This window comes from Pinus tabuliformis, chromosome X, assembly GCF_031772625.1.
Source record: "Pinus tabuliformis cultivar Carrire ecotype Pingquan chromosome X, CPIR1, whole genome shotgun sequence".
Lineage (NCBI taxonomy): Eukaryota > Viridiplantae > Streptophyta > Pinopsida > Pinales > Pinaceae > Pinus > Pinus tabuliformis.
Window position 1 is genome coordinate 885,779,943 of NC_142308.1, and position 26,148 is coordinate 885,806,090.

Sequence of the window (26,148 nt, forward strand, 5' to 3'; positions counted from 1 at the left end):
CGAAACTACTCCAATAGATATCTTTGTTCTAAGACAAAGCACCCGAGCACACCCTGCATAACTGCCTACCCACACTGCAATGCATGTTGTGTTGTGTTGCACTTGCGTTGATTACACTTCAACACACCTTCTTATGTGTTGCACTTACACTGATTCCTCTGTACCTACATTGCAATGCACCTTCTCCTATGCTACGCATGTGTTGCAGTGCACTCGTGTCCCTTATGCACATGCATTGATCTTGTAGGATGCAAAATTTTGCATTGATTTCCCTCTCACTCTTATCTTCTTTGGCCTAACATGTTTTCTTGATCTTTTTGAGTATTCATATGTCTCTAAAATTAATATTCGTTTTTGCATTTGGTTTTATGAGCCTTTTGTATTAATTTCTTTGATTTTTTTTCTTATCAATTAGGTCTTTTGCAAACATTTTGGCCTCATTGTTGATTGGCTTGGAGAAATTTATATTACAGTTATTTTGTGCGATTTATTTCACCAATGATATTACCCCATCTTAGTTTTCATTTCATTTGAAACATGAAAGTGAAAGAAAAGAAAAAAAATTATTTGCATTGCGTATAGATCTTTGATTTTGATTGGAATAGTGAAGTTGTGGAGATTGATTGTTGCATCACTTATTTTTGAATTGTTGACTCATTTCTTCTTCCCCTACTTAGTTAGACCATTCATTGTTAAGCGAAGAATGAAAATAGTTATTTTTTCCATATTAGTTGCATCATATGTGAGTTCAAGTGACATCAAGTTTTGAGCCTTGAAATCAAAACATAATTCAAGATACACTCTAAAATTCACTCAATTAACTAAGGAGCATTTGAAACTTAATGACACACATAGAGGTCTAGTCTAGAGACATGTTCTGACATATTTAGACATAGGAGCTATTACTTTTTGCTAATGTTGCATTCAAGGAGTGATATCCTATTCCATGTACATAAGTGTATAGGATCATTTGTAACAACCCCGAAATTAAAACATGCAATTAATTAGATCAATTATGTGATTTTCAATCAACACACCTCTATTCAACTAATTAGCATAGAATTTTTGAGAAATAGGAGAAAAGTCAACTTATCTATAGTGATGGTATTCCATGTGTCAACATGCAACTTTTATTTTTTTTATTTTAAGATTTACTTAAGTTAAATTTTCTCTTAATTTGTTTCTTTCTTATTTTATTAATTTTTACTTTTTGATAACTTTACCTTTTATTACTATTTTATAGTTTTACCTTTATATTTACTTATTTAGAACTCTAGTATTGTTATTTACTATTTTATTTATTTGTTATTATTATATTTCTTATCTATTTACTAGTATTATCTTTTCTTTATTGTTTATTATTTATTTGCTTATAAATAATATTATATTATATTATTTATTACTATTATTATTTTTAGGGGACATTACATGCTCCTCCTCTTTAAGGAACTTCGTCCAAAAGTTAAACTGAATCATTTAACATTTTATTTATTTAGTTATTTATTACTTCATATTTTCCCCACACCCTTTGTTCAATTAGTATAACTATCATGCATCGAAAGTTTTCACAACACCCATGAAATCTCAATGAATCTCTGTCCTTTTTCCCACTTTTGGAACCAAGCATAAGCCTTGTTGGTTTGTATGCTAGTCCAAGGCTAGCCTCAAGGCTCGCACCAGACTTAGACCTCATCTTCCCAAAGGCAGGTATCCGGTATGATACTCAATGACTCTGAGCATCTCGTAAGGCTAGCCCACTCCCTCCACAACTACTAAGCCGCACAGCCCTAGGCATCAAAGTCCTTACACCCCCACCAAACTTCGACATCCCAATCCAATACTAGGCACCTAGCCTACAATATCAGGCACTTGTCCTCCTCAAGATGGTCCCATAACCCCTCAAGAGCTATCCATCAACAGATATACAAGACAAAATGAACCACTGGCATATGTAGTGTTGATTGAGTTTGTGCCCAGTACATATGGTGTTACATATTCTTCCTCACATGTATGGGCTCCTACGAGATCATCAAATAAATGGCCCTCTTGACCTATTTGTGGATTTCCTGTCAATCACCGCCTCTCAACTTACATCCAATGAATTAGCTATAACACCATAGTATCATAGAAAATAATCCACATGCCAAGTCTTGCATGCCATCATGAGAACATAAACATCATTGTTATCACAAAGTTTTGCATGTCATAAATCTCCATACAATTACCACATGCTTCACATCATAATATCCTCCTAAGTTACACCATCAACATATGAACATCAAAGACATATCATCACATAATAATGAACCACATGTCAATATACCACAATATAAAATCATAATCCCTATGCCTATCATATTGATCATGAGCATTCAACGTCATTATCATGATATATAAATAAATAAGAACCACAGATAAATCATTACCCTCTCATCCGAACTATATTTGTTTACCACATACCATCTCATTATGAAACAACATTAATATGAGAATCATCTCAATACTTATCAAATATAGAACAATACACTTTAAGCATTATTACCATGAATTGATTTCATTTAATTATATAAACAATGAATACTAACTATGAATTAAGATTATTCAACATCCCTCTAGGATCTATGTTATCTCATATGTACTATTATTGTCATGTCATTATAATTTCTTGTTCTTTTTATTAGGAATTTTACCATTTACACCAAAGGTATACGCATATAAGTACATTGTTAAATTTCAAATGAACCTCATCATCTCGAGCTTTAACCTCTTGTAAAATATTCTTCCTTCCCCAAGGAAATATTAGGGAAATTAATCGTTAAGATATTACCATTTAGACAATAATTTAAATCATCAATATAAAATTAAAATTCCATGATCACTTTACATATTTTGTTTATCCATTATATTAACATTCTACTTAACGATACACATACACTAGGTCACATTTTTTAAGTTTGTTATCTTGCTTAATCAACTAGCATAAGGATTTGTTGATCCCTAGTAATTTATCCATCATTGTGTAATTATCATTATATATCCTTAAAAGACATAATTATCTCATCAATTTCTCATCTCAATACCACTTGACCTCACTTCTTTGTCAATTTGTGCATATTCATCTTAAAATATCATTATAGAATTTCCAGCAACATATGTTCTTATGTTTCATGCTCAATGTTTTCTCATTAATCCACATAGTTTACTTCCTTTTCCATAAGTTAAACAATCATTATCCTTGAAACATTTTCCTAGTTTATCACTTGTCATTTCTCACCAATTACAAGTATTCACAAATTCCAATCTTGACACTTCAAATTTTTTTAGGTCATCACTATCACCCTTACCAATCATGTTGTTCAATCCATTCATCAATATCCTTAATAGAACTTTCCACTTGAGATAGACCCCATAATTTATCCATAGACATTATTACATTTTCACAGTTCTCTACACACTTTAATGGTATGAAGCTTAGAATTGTATGAATTTTAATTAGCTATTCCAATATTAAAATTTCATATTGTTGTTATTCACCTTAGCAATATGCTCAATTATCACTAATGTTGGACTTACCATGAAAACAATACCTTAATGCTAAGGCACTTCCTAGCTTTTGCTCGCAAAATCGTCCCAATTTCTATTTTTAGCTTCTTTATTCTCTTCTTGTAGACATTCATGGATTATGTAATCATATGTTACCATAATTCCTACAACTCTAATGAACTTCGTAATTATCATTATCATTAAACTTCATTAGTTGTTATCAATGCCTATTGCAAAATCTTCCATCATATTCTAGGGCATTTTATTGCTTCTTGTTGATTTGTTAGGCTTGTGTTTGAAACTTCCACTCATTCCCACTATATATCCAGTAATATTCTCTATTTATCTCATTATTCCAAGTTGCTCATAGTCACCATGACTACCACTCATTATTAATAATAATAAATTTGTAAGTTTCTCCCTTGTCATTCATTCTTAGATAACTCTCTTAAACATAACCCCTTAAGATTAAAGATCAATCTTAGAACCCTCCTTTTTTTTCCTTTTTAATAATTTTTAATACCCTTATCTCCTTGTAACCTTATCAATTAATATCGTTTTATAACCAAGCATAATAATTAATAAACATATAACAAAGAAAACTATTTATAATAACAAGCTATTTTTTACCCTAAATAATATTTAAAAGGAAAAGAAGAAAAACAAATTATTTTTTATTGTAATAACAAAATGATACACTTCCAAATTTTAAATTCACATTCTATTTATTTTTCTTAATTTCAAACCTTTTTTTCTTAATTTCAAACCTTTTTTGGGGAGCAAGTGACACTTTTAACCAGAAATTTTAATATTCAAAATTTTACTATATTTCCACTTACTAATTAAACTAAAACCACAAAACCTCTATTACGGTCGGAGCCAGGATTGAATTACGAAATTTCGTCAAAGGAATGTTTTGCCATGCTTGAATTGGTGGTTGTATATTGAATTTTCGAAGGAGAGCGTTAATTTTATTTTTTTCCAAATTGGAGAATTTTTTGGAAACCCGTATCTCTTGTTATCATATTTCTACTTATTCTTGTTCTCACACGTGCATATTTGAGGAGAATTTCCTTTTAACTAATTTTAATGGTTCTCAACTCATGCACCAGTCCTCTAGACAACTAGAATTTTTGTGTGTGCTGGACTTGGAGTTCTAATATAATTTTTATATTTAAATCTCGAAATTTGAGAATGCCAGAGAAAACATCTCGTTTAATTCATCCATCCCAATTTCATATGTATTCCCAATGCTTAATCCGTGCCTAATCATATTGAGCAGTTATGTAAAACACAATAGAAGTTTATTATTAGCGATATTCAACATTTAATTTAATTTTGGTCCATTTAATAATAGTTCATCTTTTCAGATAAGCTCGAAGATATACTTTTAAACTGTACAAAGTTTATATTTAATAATTTAAATAAAAATATGGATCTATTTTGTTAAAATAAATAGTGTTTATTTAATAACTTATATACTATTTATTTTATTTTAAAATAATTTAATTTTACAAAATTATATATAAAATTACTATATTGTTGTGTTTGTAAAAATTAAAATTTGTATTTATGTCTCAAATGGCTTTTACTAAACTTGTTTTTGTCATTAGAAGTAAAATTATTGATAAATCTCATTAAGTATTTTCTTTTTTCAAACTTATACCTATATGTCCTAAATAGTTGAAACTAGCTTTGATACCATATGTAACAAGACCAAAATTAGAACATATGATATTCCTTGTCATTTGTGAGTTGAAAACTATTCCAACCGTAGGCTAAGTTGCACAAAATCTTACTACAACTCGCCACCCCCGAGCTCTCAATTAACGTATTAATGCCATGGAATCCTTTGTTTCACAACACTTTTCTCCCAAGAGAATGGATCATATAATCATGGAATGGTCTTTCATCTTCCTCACGTCTATTAAATAGAGAAAACATTGGAAATGGAACCGCATTCACACATTCCATGTGTCAAAATGCAATTTTTTTTAATCTTTTTTATTTTATTTTAAGATTTACTTAAATTAAATTTTCTCTTAATTTGTTTCTTTCTTATTTTATTTATTTTTATTTTTTGATAACTTTACTTATTTTTAGTATTTTTAGAGTTCTTTTAGTTAACTATTACTTATTTTATTTTAATTTTTGTTAACTTTACTTTTTATTACTATTTTATAGTTTTACTTTTATATCTACTTATTTAGAACTCTCTATTGTTATTTATTATTTTATTTATTTGTTATTATTATATTTCTTTATTATTTATTACCTATTTATTAGTATTATCTTCTCTTTATTGTTTATTATTTATTTGCTTATAAATAATATTATATTATATTATTTATTATTATTATTAGGGGACATTACATCATTCTTCATGTACCTTCTCGTATATCGGATGATACTCCATCCATGAAAGTATATGGGAACACTCTAATCAATTAGTTATGCATTAGATAACACTACTATGGAGTGTGCTTCCACCTACCTCTAGATATATTTTGGAAGTCCCAACTAGGTTCTTATCCTTACCTTAGGTAACCAATTTAGACACCTTGTACATTGTGATACACTGAACACAACATTTGGGGAGATTTCCTACTTAATTGAATTCTCTCAATTGGTACTTTCCAACATAAACAGAAAACGACAACGATCAAAGCATATGATCTATCTACTATAAACAAATATAATCGACAACATTTGAACATATATTCATCATATATATAAACAAGAATATGGGAAAAGGAACAAACAACTTTATTGATTGATAGAAGAAGGAGTTACACCCGATGTGGTTTGATCCCATGCCACTCATTGAGCTTAGTCCAAACCCTCATCACACAAGTAGAAGATCAATCCAGCAGCATAACATTACTTGAAAATGATTTCAATTCTCAAACCAACAATATTTCACTACAATATATAAATTCCAGCCCCTGATCACCATGACAAGTGGTTAATTTATAGGGAAATGCAAGTGGTTTTGTGATAAATAGGGTATTGAATGGTTTTCCATAGTTCGAGTTAGTTTCCATGGAGAAAAGGATGAGAGGATAGAGGGTTAATTGATCCATAGCGTATCCAAAAATGAGCTCATAGGATGAGATAAGAGTTGGGCATCCTTCTAGAATGCTTTAGAATCAAAGAATATTCCTAGAATCCTATGTTAATTTCACTCGTCCTCGCCAAGCACAGGTCAAAGTGGGCCTAAGTGCACTGCAGTGTAGGTCTAAATGGGCCTACCTGCTATTAAACGCAGTTGACCCTGACCAAGGTTTCCCTAGTGTCTCAAGGAGGCATCTCAGCAAGGTTTCAATCTAGGAAACTTTCATGGATGAAAGAATTCAATTTCATGACTTGTATAGGGCATGTAGCAATTGAATTAGGGTTTGATGAGCCCTAATTGTACTAATCTGATCGTCGGGAGTGATGTGCTCAAATAGGCCTATAACAACTTCCCCCTAAAGCATGAAGTCGAAAATGATAATGTTCAGTGATATGCTTTATGATGTGTTGAGGAGGATCTGAAGCAAATGGTGACCTGTATCAATTACAATACATAATATCATGATATCTTTGAATTTTTCATGAATTGTTGAGGGAAGGCATATCCGTACTCAACATATAAGCTTTTCATTATATGTACATAAATCAGATAGTCGTCTACAAATATAGACCCATGATAGGATAACCATTTGTGTAAAGCCATCGTACTGATGATTTAGTACTCTCCTGAAATCGCAACCGAGATGGATGAAACTATATTCGGGGTCTTGTATCTCATCCAATTGTTTGCTCAAGTACGTGTCTAACCATGTGAAAATTTGATTTGAAGTCGAACATGGGAAGACACCATCTGATTACCATCTAATGATGTAAGCTGTTAATAGATGCTCGAGAAATCACTGATAATGATAATGATTCTCAAGGTACTACAATACATTTTACATGGTGTGAATAGATGATTTGATGTCGAACACTATACAAATTTTTTCGATTGAAGGCCTGTGATGTCAACCTGTCGCAGGAAGCGAGAAACTTGCCATTGATGTATGCAAACCTCAAGGTACTGGAAATGTGTTTCTAGGTTAACTTCTTGGATAATGTGTTGATGTCGACAAGAAGCAACTCATCACAAGAGGGCCTTGATGTATCCCCTATCAAAGACAAGAAACGAGTGTAATGATTTTGAAGATATAATGTGACTGATGACACAATGTTCAGGAATGGCGGTCATGAAAATGAAGGTTTATGAGTATTGCAAAAGGTGAAGTTTACTGAGTGATTTCTCTTGAACATTTGAACGACACTGAATTAATTGGCAGCATTGACCCAAAACCAAAATGATGGATCGTATGATAGACCATAGGTATCATAACTATCAAGAATATAACTCAGCCCAAATAGTCACAGAGATGAAGTGAAAGTGTCATGTTCAAGAGCGACTTGCTACCATAAAGTGATTTATCCCTTTTCCATTTTCTCCAGTCATTGCTCACGAGTACCTCTTTATTTATTTTAACAAGCTTAAAGAGGATAACATGTGCTTGAAGTATAATTCCACCCTTCGGGTGAATCCTTCACTATGTGATGTTTTAACGAGTCTAGCGAAAGTGAAACTCAGTCTTGTCATGATGGCCAATATTGTTGCTATTTGATGTTTTAACGAGTTTAACGACAATGAGAACTCTATCATTTTCATGTTTAGAGAGTTTGAAAATGGACAAAAAGAAAAATCCACAAGTTCTTTTTTGTAAATTTGTCTTTCAAGTCCAAGAAAGCACAAAATAATACAAGAGAGAACCTATTGACCATGTTCAATGAATGTATTCCTTTTCCGTAAGTAATCTATCTCAGTCTGGAAAATGGTTAAACTTATATTGAGTAGATGTCATTTCCAATTCGTTTATGAGCTCAGAAGGACAAGCGCCTGACAATATTTTCATTTTTAAAGAGTCAAAAAAGAGCCTGAAAGCAAACCCCCTCCTTTTATTTTCTTTTAATGAGTCAAAAAAGGAAAATACTCAGCAATCTTTTCATTTTTCATGACTCAGAAAAGAGCTTAAAGGTGACTCGTCCAGGAGGGATGGATGGTATAAAGGGTAGCAGCTCGTTCCAGCAATTTTGGAACTACTCAAAACTTGTTGATTATGTGAAGAGGCTCGCTACTAAGACCACTCATTGCAATTGTTCCTCAGAAAAGGGTAAAACAACCAAGTGAAAGCGTATGATCCACCAAGCAGATTGTGACGATGAAAGGAGAAAAACCAAGACTCATCTGATGGAAGAGGCTAATAGGATGGCAATCACGAGGGTTAAAATGGAGATGGGTTCATTTTTATAGAAGCTTGAACCATAAGGAACTATGCTTGGATTCAGTTTCATGTCTACATAAGCTTGAAAGGAAAAACTATGTTTAAGATTCAGTTTCATTTTTACACAAGCTTGAAATGAGAAACTATGCTTAAATTTAGTTTCATTTTTACATAATCTTGAAATGAAAAAATATGCTTGGATTCAGTTTCATTTTTAGACAAGATTGAAAAAAAAAAACTATGCTTGGATTCATTTTCATTTTTACACAAGCTTGAAATGAAAAACTATGCTTGGATTCAGTTTCATTTTTACACAGGCTTGAAATAAAAAACTATGCATGGATTCAGTTTCATTTTTATACAAGATTGAAACAATAAAAAACTATGCTTGAGATTGGTTTACGTGCCCCTAGCATGATGACTTGATTCTAGGTGCATGCCCCCAAGATTCATTGCATTCACCTAAGTAGACTACTCATGGCTATCAGGTGGATGGAATGAAGGTTCATTTACGAGATCAAGTGAAAGACTCAACTGCGATTTTATGAGATCTAATCAAAGACTCGAATTGGAACTTTGCTCCAGGGGACCTTGTTTCATTTTTTTATGAGCTTGACACAAGGCAAGGAACTCTGCTCAGATTCCTTGTTTAATTTTTTAACAAGCTTCACACAAGACAAGGAATCATGCTCTGGGACCTATTTCATTTTTTAATGAGGTTGAAACAGTAAAATAACTATCCTCATATTCCTTGTTTCATTTTTTAACAAGCTTGACACAAGACAAGAAACTATGCTCATATCCTTTGTTTCATTTTTTAATGAGGTTGACATAAGACCAGGAACTATCCTCGTACCCTTTGTTTCATTTATTAATGAGCCTAACACAGGAAAAGGAACTATGCTCTGGGATTTGTTTCATTTTTTAATGAGGTTCACATAGTAAAAGAACTATCCTCATGATTCCTTGATCATGACCCATAAGAGGTCATGATTTCCAAGAGGTTCTCATCAGATTGGAGAACAATGCTCTGGAAGGGATACATAGCAAGGAATCCATTAGAGAGATCTGGTTCCAATGCCCCAAGTACATAATGCACAACATCATGGAATTGATCGTCAATTGATGTAGGCATGGAACAGGTTGCCACATAATTGACCCATGGCGGGGAAGATACCATTGGAACAGAAGGACCATTTAGGGAAGATGGTTGACTAGAAGCCATATTTGGGTCAAGAAATGAAATCTGGTCAACAGTGACAATTCTGCCTTAATGTGGGAAATAGATCACTCGAAAGAGTGTTGAAACAATAGCTCCCATGTCATAAACATAGTCGCGTCGAAGAAGTAAATTGTAATCTAAAGGGCCTGGGACTACCATCACATTGAGATAAATAATTTTTCATCCCAAAGTAATGGGAAATTGAGGAAGGATCCCTAATGGTTGATTGGTTCCTCTATTAAAATCCAACAGATTCTGGGTAACGGGCACAAGTGGAGGCGAACCGAGCACCTGCCAAGTAGTGGAGGAAAGGATACTCACAGATGCACCTTCATCTATAATAGTGCTAGATACAATCATATTATAAACCTGTACTATGATCTGGAAAGGCACATAAGAAGGAAGACAACATCCTGCCAGTCAATTCCAATCAAAGGAAGTGACCAAACTACTTGGAGGGGGTACCGTAAGAATGGGAGAATTACCCCCTTGAGTTATAAGAACAGGAGGATTTTCCTCCTGTATTGATGGAACGGGAGGGTTTCCTACAAGCTCATTGGAATCTGAAGAAATGAAAAGAACATGTGTGGTACCACACTCACTCTCTAGGAGAAAGGTACAATTAACTAAAGTTGAAATCAGGTCAACTGTTTCCTCGACCTATGATTGGTTACGTATAGACTCATGGGATTCACATTCAGAGAGAGTGGGTTTGACAGATGATTGATTTGAGTCAGTCACTTCATCAACTAGTGAAGGATTAAGGGAGAGTCTCCTATAACAAGATGGAAGTCACTGCAGAGAAGCAGGATGGTTATCCAACTCTTTTCGGACTTCATATAGATAGGGACAAAGGTGAATGGGGTGATTCCCTTCGCATAACATACAGGGAAAATTAACTTTACCCTTGTTTTAATGAAGTTTACTACCACTAGTTGATGGTGTGTCACCAGCATGATCTCTAGAAGTTGATGACACAAGACTATTTGAACAATAAGACCATTCTTCTAAGATTTGAGGAATACTAGAACAATTTCAAAGAAGCTGGTTTCTCGTACAAAGTTTGCAAGGATATCAAAGTTTTTGAGGCTTATCGGACAATTTCGCATTCAAAGCAATGGTTGCTTGGTTGCCTCCCTGCTGAATTTTCTTCTTCTTCTTCCTCTTCTTCCCTTTCTTCTTCTTCTTATCCACCTGGTTACTAATGTCAATACTTTCACTAGGCAAAGAGGAAGAAGGTGAGGAAGAAATAACCGACGAAGAAGGTAAATGGTCAACTTTAGGATCAACTTTAGGTTGATTTTGTCTAGTTGTAGGAATATTCAGTTGCGGGGCCAAGCAGGTTGAGAACAACCGTATTGGAAAGCCAATGTTAAGTCCCGGTAGGGACAATGTAGCCATATAAGGAGCACTAATATTTCTGAAAGGAGGAAAAGGAATAGGATTCCCATCAAAAGGAATTCCTTGATTGGTGGACTCCAAAGTTATTTCCATATGTCTAAACCTAAGATCAATGGAGTGACATGGATGATGTTATCTGCAGTGAATTAATTTTATTTTAATCAAAATAACATAACAAAACAAAAGAGGGATAATCTAGGCAAAAGGATTACGACGTAACTGTGAACTGCAATATACTGCCTCAGTAAACCAAGGACTTAAGATACGTGCAGGCAATCTCCCTAAATGTTGTTTTCAGTGTATCAAAATATACAAGGTGGCTGACTCGGTTACCTATGGATGAATAGGAACCTAATGTAGTCCTTCCAAATATACTCAAAAGTACGCGAAGGCCCAATTTGTGTTAGCATTTTCTAATGAAAAACCGCACAGTTAAAGCATTCATTTATACTTTTCATACTATAAGACCATTTGATATACCCAAAAGTACGTGGACGAGCTATGATATACTTACGTACGTGGAATGAGGTATCACACTCAGAATGTATTGCAAACCCTTAGTGACAGTTGCTATGTTTAATGGCGTTGGAACACGTCTCTAGGATATAGCTCTAAATGTATGTGTTAAGTTACAATGCTCCATTAGGTTAATTGAGATAAATTTTAGCTAATCTTGTCTAAAACTTTTCCTTTCAAGTTCACCACATGATGTTTCTAAAACTCCTAGAATGCAACTAAGGTCAAAAATATTATTTTCATTTGATTTAAACAATGAAAACCATAAATAAAAGTGATAGAGCAATTAGAATCTTTAAACAAAGATCATAGAGCACATCTAATGCAACTTTCCCTATACCATTCCTACAAGAACACACAAACTTCTAAATGCATATGCATGTTATACTTTTCATTCCTTTAATGTTTATATGAACATAAAGAAACTAAAAGCACAAGTGAACAATCAATGCCTTTCACAGGAAACGAAGACTTTACGACAATTTCTTTTTCAAAGAAGTGAAGACTTTATGGCAATTCTTTTTCAGAAAAGTAAAGACTAACAAATGTAAGCTAACTTTGGGATTTCTTTGACAATGATAATGAAAACATAAAGAAACATTGAACAAACAAAGATAAAGTGGGCATGGAAAAGAAATACTAATTTGGACTTCAGGAACAGGGAAACATTGACCATTCAACAAACAAGATTAGAAGCAACTTTAGAAAAAATCAAGCAAAAGATGGGTTTTTTGGCTTGAGAGGGACCAACGCAGCCCTGAGTGGTAGATAATGCATTGTAGTGCATTGTCTCTAAGCCAAGGGTGCACTGCAATGCATTGTCCCTTGACGAACGGTGCACTAGTAACAAAACATTCCTAGAAGGGGCATTCCAGTGCAATTTTTTTACCAGAAAAGCTTCAAAATGACTCAAAAGAGATCAACGAAGTTAAGTAAATTCTAATACGATGTAATATGATAAGGGTAAAGCACTAGGAACTATGGTCGTTCCCTAGTATGGTCGCCAAAATTTATACCTACGGATAAGTACATCTTCCCTAAGTGGGTAGTTACACTTAGAACAACATGAGGAAAGTGGTTTAACCTCTTCCTACAAAAGATAGATGAGATGAAGGGACCTACTTGTGATCTTTCACTTCCTTTGATCTCCTTTGAATTGTTCTCGTCGCTCCCACTTGAACTGAATCCGCTTAATTTGTACCTGCCAACATAAACAGAAGACGACAACGATCAAAGCATATGATCTATGTACTATAAAGAAATGGAATCAACAACATTCGAACATATATTCATCATAGATATAAACAAGAATATGGGAAAAGGAACAAACAAGTTTATTGATTGATAGAAGGAGGAGTTACACCCAATGTGGTTCGATCCCGTGTCACTCATCCAGCTTAGTCCAAACCCTCATCACACCAATAACACATCAATCCAGTAGCATAACATTACTTGACAATGGTTTCAATTCTCAAACAAACAATATTTCACTACAAGATACAAATTCTAGCCCCTCATCACTATGATGAGTTGTCAATTTATAGGGAAATGCAAGTGGTTCTGATATAAATAGAGTATTGAATGGTTTTCCATAATTGGAGTTAGTTTCCATGGAGAAAGGGATGAGAGGATAGAGGGTTAATTGATCCATATCCTATCCATAAATGAGCTCATAGGATGAGACAAGAGTTGGGAATCCTTCTAGAATGCTCTAGAGTCAAAGAATATTCCCAAAATCCTATGTCAATTTCGCTCATCCTCACCCAACGTAGGTCGAAGTGGGCCTAAGTGCACTGCAATGCAGGTCTGAATGGGCATACCTACTATGCAACGTAGTTTCCCGTGACCAAGGCTATAGTGGTGTCTCAATGAGGCATTTTAGTAGGGTTTCAAGCTAGGAAACTTTCATAGATCAAAGCATTCAATTTGATGACTTGTCTAGGGCATTTAGAAATTGAATTAGGGTTTTATGAGCCCTACTTGTATAGATCTAATCAGCGAGAATGATGTGCCCAAATAGGAATCTAACATAGACGATTGACATAAAACTTTCATCCCTTCTGCACCACTTTTCTATGGATTCCCTCATGAAAATCTATGAGAAGCTCACCTTTCCTTAAAGTGCTAAATTTTTTAAAATATTCATTCCTAAAAATGCATAATTACCTAGGAAAATCCTCCATACCGCTCTTCCATGTTCCTAGAAATGAATAGATAGGTTATCTGAATAGTTTCTTGTGTATTAGGTTATCCAACTAATTAGTGGGTATATGAGATTATTTTAGGATTTCTATCAGTGTTTTCAGTAGGTGAAAAACCTTCTACGATTTTCAATTACACTGAGTTTTTGTGTGAAGCAATACATGATCATTTCTTAATTTTTTCAACAAAAGGATCTTTCAAGTATTAGATAGTTCTTGTATATCAGTTTTTATTCCATCAAGCAGATAAATTCTAGTTTCAATTGTAGAAATTAGATGAGCAGGGAAATCCTCAATCTGTGATTCATTGGACTTCCTTGGTAAGGAAGAATACCAATGAATTTTCCTTTAGTGGTTACTCCAATCAATTTTTGTACATGGTCTGATGCTTACTTAACAATGACATTTTTCCTAGAATCTCCCCTAAAATCAAGAGAATTCTCCATCTTAGTGAGCAAAGAAAGACTGGATATTGGTACTTGTACCAAAACTACACAGAGATCAAAGTATATGGATGTGAGCTTCCTCCATATAAACTACCTAAGTTTGTACCAATTAGGATTTTTTCACTTGAATATATTAGACAGATGATGAACATGGATGAGTTGCACCTTGTGTTAGCAAAGAATAAATCTTAGTTTAAATTAAAAGCTCGGATTGGACCTTTTATTTGTAATACTAGATTAACAGCAAAAGAAGTAGACCTCCTTTTGAAACAAATGAAATTTAAACTAAGTTTTACTTGGTCTTATGAACCCTTGGGGATTATTTCTAAGCTATGGGTACAATAGAAAACTACTCCTTATGCACAAACCCCTAGACCAGAGATCGAATAGTACATGAACCAAGAGGAGTGGCAAGTAAATACATTGTAGGAAGAAGAGGAACAGGTTTATATTTCTACATCAAGAAAGACTCCAACACAACACGAAAAACATGCTAAAAGGGAAAGGGAAAGTATTTCCCCTCTTGTTTGAGAAATTCAACAGTCAAAATTCATAATGTATAAAAAGAAGAAAACTAACCCTCTTGAAGAGCCATCTCAAGAAGAGAGTTCACATGAACATACCACATTAATTTTATCATGTCTTTATGCTGCTACGTTCCCAAGAGTTGAAGAAATTTTCTCTAGCTGTCATGTATATTCAGTTGCTCAGGATCCATTAGAATCAGTTCACATAGGAGAGCTATCCAATACCACTATAGAACAAACTATCTTTTCTAGGTACAAAGAAATTTAGAAGAAAAATGAGGGACTCAAGTCCACTACTTATTCAGAATTTTGGAGGAAAACTTCAACTTTCAAACATAGGCTTCTCTCAACATTAGATACTCAAAAGGGACAATTTTAGATGGCACTTTTATAGCCTAAAGTTCTTTTTTTGAAAACTATAGCAGATTACAAAGAATATAGTTTTTCCTTTAACACTAAATAGATCCATCGTATTCACCAAATTGATATACACAAACAAGCTAGAGAAAAGATTTACTCCATGATAATTAGTTCATGAATAAGAGCATCTAGGTTGCAGGGTTCAGTGAATAATGTTCAATCCAAGTTAAAGCTAGAAAATATGTCATCACTTTCCAAATATACTAAAATAAAATCTTTAGAATATATCGTAATTAAACAGGGATACGATCTGAGTAATGTAAAAGTTGTCGAAGAAATGATTAAGAGGAAAAATGTTGATATTCAAGCATTGAAAAAACAATTAAAACTCCCTAGTACTAGAGATGCTCAGACCAAAGATGTTAGTGAGTTAGAAAAGGAAAAGGATAACATGCTAAAAATTATTGTTGAACAAAATTTGTAGATTCAGATGACGGAGAATGAACTATAAAGTCTTTTGAAGGAAATAGAACAACAAGTAGATGTGGCAGAAACTATTCCTATAGCAACAACTTCTATTACAGGAACATAAACAACTCCTATTCTAGGGACTTCTATTGTTGTAGCTATAGCAATGGAAACACAGTCCATAGACTCAACAACTTATTTAGCTAAAGCAATGGGAGATTTGTCTATCAAAAATCAACAGAATGACAATCTGAAGGCTTAAATCAACAATTTCCAAGAGAAGAAGTTAAAAATTGATAATGTTTACTTAGCAAAGCTTTTGAAAACTCATAGGCTAACTCAAAGAATAGAGTCTTTAGGAAATGAGACTGTTATTGCTCAGACCGTTACGCAAGCCAAGGAAGAAATATGGGTATATATTAATGAGTCTATTACCAAATTGTGGACTTCTGTTGAAATTATTTTTGAATAGGAATTATTGGAAATATCGAAGGAAGTGATTATAGAAGTAAAGAAAGACTAGGGTTAAAAACTAGGAGAGGCTACAACATTAATTAGAATTCTTAATTCAAAAACAAGGGAAGAACTAGAAAATTTGAAAAAGAGGATAGAACTGAAACAATCTTAGAAGTGAGAAGGATTCTCACTAAAAGAAATGTAATGCTACAACTAGAATATAAATGTCATAATCCAGAAGCCAAACTTCAGAAACACAAGAAGTTCAATATTTTGCATCAAAAAGGACTTATAGGTTTAAGAAGAATGGGAGATAGACTCATTCCCCTTCAAGAATAGCAACATAGGCTGCATGCTATAGCTACAGACAAATCCAAGTTTTCCATGATGAGAGGAACTATTATAGGAAAAGTCTTTATTGAAGGTTTAAGTTTTGATTTATTGATTAAGCATGAGATCAATCATCTGTTTGAAATTAAGCCCACTTTTCAGAAACACACTGAAGTGGACGAAACATACCGAGAGATAATTAAATATTCCACTCTATATGAAAAGATATGGGACAAGGTATGCCGACTTCTCGAGTAAAGAGACATAGATTTCTAAAAAAATACATTTTAGGCAACAAGATGCAGATTTTTGGAAGAAGGAAAATATTAGCCTTTTTAGCCCAGTCATCACCAGAAGCCTCAAATTCATTGCCAAGAAGCCTAAGCTGTTTTATTCTCTTATATTATAGATCTATTTTTGTAAACAATTTTGATATATTTTGTAAATAAATCTTGATATTTAAAACAAGATATTTTTAGGAAAGCTGTATAAATACTTTGTAGGTAAAAGTATAAATGGTTGAATCATTGTGATAGACTCTTTAACGGACTTGTAATCATTTGAAATTATTTTCTGAAATTAATAGAAGGATTTTGGAGCCATCTTGAAATAGCTTTTGTCCCTCTGAGTACTTCTATGTTATTATATTTTCACTTTGTTTAAATCTCCATATATTTGAAATTAATGGGAATTCTAGGTATGATAACATTGAATTTCAATTTATCTAAAAGCCCATACAAAGTTATTATCAATTACATAGATTAGTTAATTAGACTATATATTTTAATTAACTCCTCTACATCTTTAAATTGTTACTTCCCCTTAAGTTTTAAATATATTTTGTTGGTTGGAAAAGAATTTTACACGCATCATCTATATATGACTAAGTTAGATAATCTATTTGAATATTTAATCAGTCATATAATTTCTTAAAGTTAAACCTTACATGTCTCTTCAAAAGATGAATTATGTTAGAGGTCAAGATTCAGCCCTTCTAATACATCATAAGTAATTAATAAACTACAGATATTTAAACAATTTAGAGAATTTGTCATCTAAAGATTCAAAACAATCAAAACATTTTACATGCTCTCACATAATTCCTTAACCTAGAATTATCTAAAGAGGTACAAAAGATATTATGACATCCAAGAAACTTTACCCTCCAAGTAATCCCATTGGCTCTAGTTTGATTATAATGTTTAGCAATGGTTTTAATGTGCACACTATGACAGAAGTGATGATCTTGTACAAAAATTTGTGTAATGCGATCAATTAATAACCACTTGTCCTATCTCCTTCATGATATTTGGCAATGACCGACATGAATGTTGCATTAAGCCCAAAATAAATATGTTGTGTCCTACGAGCTTCCTCAACTAGAGCCATGATGTCTTTCCCCATAAACATCCAATATGATTTATAAAATTCTGCAGTATACCCATCTAGTTTCAGAGCTCTATTGTTTGACATTTATTTAATTGCGTATTCTATTTCCTCCATTGAAATTGATCGCATTAATGATGCATTCTACTCTTCTGTGGTTAGCCTTGGTTAATTATTTCAATGGTCTCATTCATGGATTTTTTGCATTCTTGGTTCCCTTCCATTAGGATGTTCAAGAAGAATGAGAGAATTTATTCCTCCATTCCCTTCTGATCTAATATCCTCTCTCTCGAGATAGCACATAAAGAGATAATTTAGTTGTTGCATCTATGATTTAGCATTAAGTGGTGAAATAATCTAGTATTTATTTTCCCTTTTTTCAGCCACTACATGCAGGACTTTTCTTGACAAAGCATCTCTTCTTGTTTGTGTCACTCTTAAAGCTCATGGATAATACATCCTTATTCTATGGTTAGGTCTTCTAACCTACCTTCTCTCATTATTTAACTTTGTAATTCATCCATTCTTGCCTCTAGTTTCTTCTTTTCTTGTAAAATATCCCCAAAATCCTCTGTATTCAATGACTTAATTTTTAGTTTCAATTCTTTGAGTTAATTTTGGAATCACTGCATCTTGCTATTACGTCCACTTGTATTTATATCCATCATTGTCTCATCTTATTCAAAAACCCCAAAACCTTCAAGCAAATGCTTTCAAATATGAATGTGTGATTCTTGGGAGATGCTTTCAGATCAATTTCTAGTTTGATAGCCAAATGATCTAATCCCATACTAGGAACAACCATTGCCTCTGAGCAAGAATAATGAATGAGGATGTCCTTTGTTATTAAAAATGATTCAATATCCTTACGTTTTTGTGTTGTCCACCCCTAGGATTGTTCTAGGTGTCAATCTCATTGTGTATGTTGATATCCATTGGCTAAAGATCTACATTGTGTCATTGAACAAGGTAGACACTAGATCTAGAATGTGAACCCATCCTCTCTTCTCCTCTAGATCGTGTATCATATTAAAAAATCCACCATCTATCCATCCTAATTTATCCATCGAATCTTTAATTCTTGAGAGCTACCCTAGAAATATTTCTTTATGAATCACCGGAGTATGAGGTCCATATATTGTTGTGAGGTTAATCCATACATCTAAACCTATACACCTAAATTGACTTGTAAGACTATTCACAGATCCCTACCAGTGCTTGAAAGACACATGAGAAGAGTCCCACACAATAACTAAACCTCCAATTGTTCCGTGGGTGTCTATTGTCATATCGTCAGAACGCTTCCAACACTTAGCTATAACTTTATCAAGCTTGTCACTTGATATTTTAGTATCTTGCAATAAAACAATCTCTCAGTTTTCTTTAGTTATTTGTGATTTTGTGTATCGTAACTTTCTTGGGCTATTTAGGCCCTGAATGATCTTGGAGATGATCTTCATCGGTTATCTAATGATGTGTGAGGGAAAGAAGTACTCTCTTAGTTGACTCATTTTCCTCGAATTCAGAAGGAACTCCCCTACCTCCCTTAAAGCCTCCTTAGAAGTTTTGCACCCATGTTTCCCTCATTTCACCAGTGCTAGCTCAAAGTGTGAAGAAATCAGCTCGTCATATTCCTTATCAATGATGGATTTCTTTGGGTCCCCTTCCTACTCAAATAATCTTAAACAACATTGAATGAATATGTTTTGAAAGTGGGCCAGTTGGTTAGAATGGATATCCTTTATATCCACCTTCACCTAGACCCTGAAGAATTCAAGAATTCTTTTTCATCTAGATTGAGGCGCTCATGCTTCTCTTCTACCTCCAAGAGTTCTCTTGTATTCACTAGTGCCTCTGTCAATCTTTGATCTTCTTCCATATCCTTTGGGGTTTTTCATTTAGGGGTTGGCTTCTCTCCATGAGACATTGGTTTCACCACTTTATTTATATGGATGAACATTTGTGTGTCTTTCTAATCTGTTGGTTCATAAGTCTTTATATGTCTAAGGGCTTCTAATAGGTTTTCCCCAATAGTTGTTGAACGGTGCTATGTTTTTCTATTTGTCGAGTTTTCATCATCACATCTTGAGTCTGATTCAAAGCTTATGACATAGGGGTCGACTTAGCCATTAATGGGTTGGGATGATGTTTAGATAAATTTCCTTCCATGCTCCTACCTTATAGAAGCCATCTTCATCCTTTTTGTCCTTCTCTTGTTGTACCTCTACCATCATGAATGGTTAGATTTTGAATAGGTGGCCATCTTCATGGCACCTTTGTAATTTAAAGCGAACATGCTCATAATTGGCGGTTTTGTCTAGATTGAGTCACGATACTCCAAATCTATTGATTCTAGGAGCAACTGCGATATTTTCATGTGAACGCATATCTGAGAATATTCTACATGTCTCCTTTATTTAGTGAATTTTTAGATCTTGACAAATCACCCAATGGAATTTCCTATTCCTTCTAATATATTGGGTTCCCAGAATTTTTATGGCAGAAAAGATTAGGTGGACCCAAGCTTGGGCTGCCAAATTTTTTTCCTTCTTTGGATTATAACATTTGTCCGAAAATATCATGAATAGACCTATAATGTTCATAAAATAAGGCCAATTTTCATAAACTTTCCTATGATCCAGAAAAATCTTGAAAGAATAATGTGAAGAACCTTTTGACTCAGAAACTCAGTTCAATGGGTCTAGAAGTTCCATTTGACTTGGATCCATTGGATTATTTCTTTCTCCTTTGGACGTATCCCCATGAATTTGCATATGAGGACATAATCCTTCAAAAATTATCACGATTGTTCTAATCAGTTATTCGGGATCGCAAACTTAGTGGTTTTTGTGGCTTTGGGAAGGAATTGACCTCACATGTATGCTATCCATTATGCTCCCATCACTACAACATCGTTCGATATCTACGCATCTGCTTTTGAAGTACATGGGTGGTTGAATCCCTTGCTAGATCCATTGACCACAGAATTGTATGAGGTGGGTCCTCCCCCCTGGAGGGGACGCTCATTGGATGGCTACTACTGAAAAATCTCATCGAGAACCAATCCCTACAAAGAAGTTGAATAGTGAGTGGTGCTTATGGTTGTAGACCAAATCTCTCATGTCTAAAACCCTCTTTACAACTCGGTTTTCCCCTCCCATCAGTATAGGATTCCTTTACTTTGACTAATTCATCATTTTATTTATTTTCTCTTAAGAAAATTGTAATGTATTTCTTACCGAAACTAGTTATGCTTCCAACCTCACAAATTTGTCTTCTAGTAGATTCTCAACGTTATTATGAACAAACTAATTTCCGTAGATAAGGTTCTATAAATATCGTATTCAATTAACTCTTTAATCCTTGTAAATTATTAAAATTACATCAATATTATAGACAAATTATGATCAATAATCGACTTGTTAGTTCATCATAACATATCTAATAAAATAATAAAAAAATTACTATCCGTGCTAATTTCCCATAGATCCGAGATTCTTTAATTATTGGTTTTATGGTTAACTATATGAAATAATTGAAGTATGGAAATTTGGGAATTGAAAAATAAACACTCCCTATCAACAAATAAATACGATATTTACCAAAAAAAAGAACCATACATGAGAACATAGCTATAAGGTGAGGAAACTCTACTCTCTTTTTTCTAGTATGGAAAAATGTAAATATAGAAAAAATGGTATTTTATGTACACATACCTCACACTTATGGCCTTTTAGTTCTATAAAATCTTATATCCCTCAATCATTCTCTCTACATTATAGTTCCTATATGCTTCACGAAAATATGGAATGAATACAATGACATAACATGTAAGCCTTTCTCTACCTAGTGTTTTAGTATTCAAGATTACTTGATAGCTATCAAATGGTGGTCTTTTACCTCGTTAACCCTTTATTCTACTTATGGTTTTGGACATTCTACAATCCTCTTCAAAGTACCACATCTGTGAGTAACAATGACTAACATTACATCCTCTTATCATGGCAGTAAATATGGTAGTAAACTTACAAGATGGAAAAAAATTTGTATGAGCTTAGACTGATGTTAACTTTGCACCATTGGAAAGGAATCATAGTGCAGGTCAATGTTAAGTGGTGTAGATGAAACCCAAGAAAATATTGATCTCAAAATATTTCGTTTCATTTTTCAAAATGGATCTCAAAGGTTTCAAACCCCAATTTTTGAGAATGAAAACTATTGCTAAAATGACTAGCAAATTGATTCCCCTCATCCAAATATTCTCGCACTCTTTCCATTGTCCTTCCATCTAGCCATACAAACCCAAACAACAACCAAAATACCAACGCTATTACCACCCCTACCAGAAAACTAAGAAAATCATGTAAGCTAGTTGTAAACTTATTTGATTTTAAAATTCATGGTCACCCTCAAAACCTTTTAGAAAAAGGTTTGAATTTTCCCATTACCCCAAAAACAAATCCTATTGGCCACATCCTATGTAGTTTTGAATATGGTATCAAAGATATTCATGACACTATTAAAGAGGAACTCATGCAATATTTCTTTATTATTATATTAAAAGCAAAACTTCCAAAAAACATCATCAATAAGGAAGAATACCTAGCCCTAAAGACCCTAAAAAATAACTGAGAGATTGTTCTTGTAAAAGCTGACAAAGGAGGCACAATGATTATCATGAATATAAGAAAATGTGATGAGAAAATGCTTAACCACCTCACCAATAGTGGAAGCTACAAGAAGCTAGTAAAAAATCCTTTAAATAAAATTTCCAAGATTTTCTTTAGCCATGCATGTTATCAACAAAATCACTAATCCTCACATTGTAAAATTAATTGAAATATGTCTCAAATCATCATTTTTCTAGTTTTCAAAATGAAATTTATGCATAGATATGTGGGCTGGCCATATACTCCCCTCTATCCCGGGTGGTTTCCAATTTGTTTAAGGAAGACCTTGAAACCAAGGCATTAGATTATGCCCCATTCAAACACGAAATTGGGAAGAGATTTGTTGATGACACATCATCATTTGGCCCCATGGATGGGAGAAATTGGAAATCTTGATGCATCACCTTAATAATCAATCTAACTTTATCAAATTTACCATGGCAATGGAATTTGATGGTAGCCTTCCATTTCTTAAGGTTTTTGTTACAAAAAATCATGATGGTTCCATTTCTCATTAGGCTTACTACAAACAAACATGCACTTAGCGATACCTTCATGCTAATTCTCCCCATAATCCCACTCAGAAAGTAGGTGCTCTTAACACCTAATCTACATGAGCCCTAAGAATTTCCAATAAAAACCCTTTTGACATTGTGAAGGTCCATCTCCTTGAAGGTTTTAAGAAAAATGGCTACACGACGAAACGAGGTATTAAAGCTTTCAAAAATCCCAATAAGGGGTCTATACAAAAATATGATATGAGAAATACCATCTCCAAAGTTTGTCTCCCTTACATTCAATGAACCGGTGACTAAATCTCTCGTATCTTTAGAAAGAAGAACATCACCACCTCCTTTAAAACTATTAACAACATCTGTAACCACCTTAAATCCATCAAATGTCTCATTGATTCCACCAATGAAAAAGTTATATACCTAATCCCTTTCTCATGCGTTAAATCCTATGTTGGAGAAATTGCTCACTCCATAAAAATTAGAATACAAGAACATTGGGTTGACATTAAACATAATCACTCTCAATCCTGAGCCCTAGTTGAACATTCACTTAACACAAAAGATCATATTCAAATTGAAAACACTTGTATATTAGCAAGGGTTTATCGTTACCACCCTAGAAAATTCAAGAAGGCCATTCAAATTGGGAATCACAAAACTCAAGAGAGATGATGTATAGAAAATTAGTGAAAATTAGATTCCCTCTATCACCTTTAGAGTTTTCCCCAAATAATTTTGCCGCTCATGTGTTTCTCTTTTATCTTTATCCCTATCATTTTCCTTACCCTTTATTAATAAATCGATTACTTTATCAATCATGTATACTAAATAATATCTCCTTCCTGCTCCTAATTATAATAATATATTAGTTTTATTTGTGGTTCAAAAGTTTCTATTAATTCCTTAAAAGATTACAAAATGTTTGTCTGAAATTTGTTCTCCTTCCAACCTCACTCCAACAAGATTTGTTGGCCAAAAGAACAACACAACAGCTCATTATAAAATGCTAAAACATTTTTAACACTCACAACTTAAAATACCAAGCCTCACGAAAAAATCCCATGAAATCAACCAATGCCACACTCATCATTGGATAGGAAGATTTTTTAGACTCATCTCCAATGGTTCATGATGTCCGAGGTCACCATGCAAATGAAGCTCAACCTAAGCTAGTCATCCCTCGCGTTGCTTCAACCATTCATTTAGCTTCATTTGGCCACCAAGAAGTGACGCAAATTGTTTGTGCATATTGCAATGATTATGTTGTAGTTCATTCACAAATTTTATCAATTCATGAAAGTCATCTTATTAATTCAATTAGTCATCATGATTATTTTGACTAAGTTATTCGAGAAGAGTTATGAGTGGTCTCAACTGAGTTTCTAGTGTGTCTACAAAAGCTACAAGAACAACATGACTAGGTGATTATGAGCCTACCCTTCACGTAGTTTCGCTACTTCCTTACGTCAATCAATCCGCTACCCTCACGAACCAACTCACGAACCAACCGTAGACTTGCTCGACCTCTTTATCACAACATCTTCCCTCACACTCAAGACCACCAAAACTCACTATTAATTATCAATACTATATCACCAATCCACAAATTCATCACCTCTCAACGAGCATTTCTAGGATGCTAGAACTATAATGTTGCTCCACCTTAGCGGATGACCACCACCTTGTAGGATCCACTCGAGACCTCATTAGCTTCCTAAGGTATGGAACCCACGTTGGCTACCTTCTACCACTTCGTTCCCATGCTCGAGTGTATCTGCTCCCCCCTTGTGAATTGGCGTTCAGAGGCCCTATACACACCACCCCACCATTTACCAACACGTTAACCGAATCTCAATAATAGAATTATCGCGATCCTAAAGGCCTTCTACGAGAAATCCTCTCTTGCGTCCTGTAAACTCCAACTCTCGATAGCCTCCTCTTAATCTTCTCTCTAGGGTCACAAACCAATTGGTGAGAACCTTCAACTTAATGAAGGTGAAATCCTTCCTCATAAACAGTAATCTTGAAAATGGCACACAAAGAGGTTTTTGCGAGTTGCAGCCCGCACAAAGGTTTGATTCTCTCTCTCCCACTCACTCAAATGCCCATGTCGAGAATTATAAACAATGCCTCCTTGGATACCTTTAGGCGTGTAACCATAATACCATACATTTGGAAAGTTCCATAGTGTAGCTTCATATATAGTACATGCCACTTGTAGGAATGGTTCACATCTACAGAGTGAGGCTCCCTTGGTGTCATCCCCACCATATAACCTTTCATCCACCCACTTATAAGAATTATAATAATATATTATTATTAATTGATTAATATTATTTTAGTTAGTCAATTAACATGAATATCAATAATCAACTAAGATATATATATATATATATATAATTTGTATATTTTTGCCAATATTTTTAGTTACCATTTATTATTCTCCTTGTTATCATATTTTTTCAACATTTTCATGGTGATTATCAATTTTAGTAGAAGGTTGGAAATGTTGATATTTCACCAAAGTCATGGAATGAATCAAAAAGCTAATCAAATACCAAGATTTAAAAACCAAAACAGCCTTTTATAAATAGTGAAATAAAGTATTATTTTATTACAATGTTTTGAATCAATTTGAATGATTTGTATCATGTATGACCAAATAGAAATTTAATTAAGAAAATTACCATAAATGTTTATCTCAAAGTATTTAATTTCCACATTTATAGTCTATTAGCATAAAAAATACATTAAAAAATTCAGCTGTAATATTCTTTAATTCA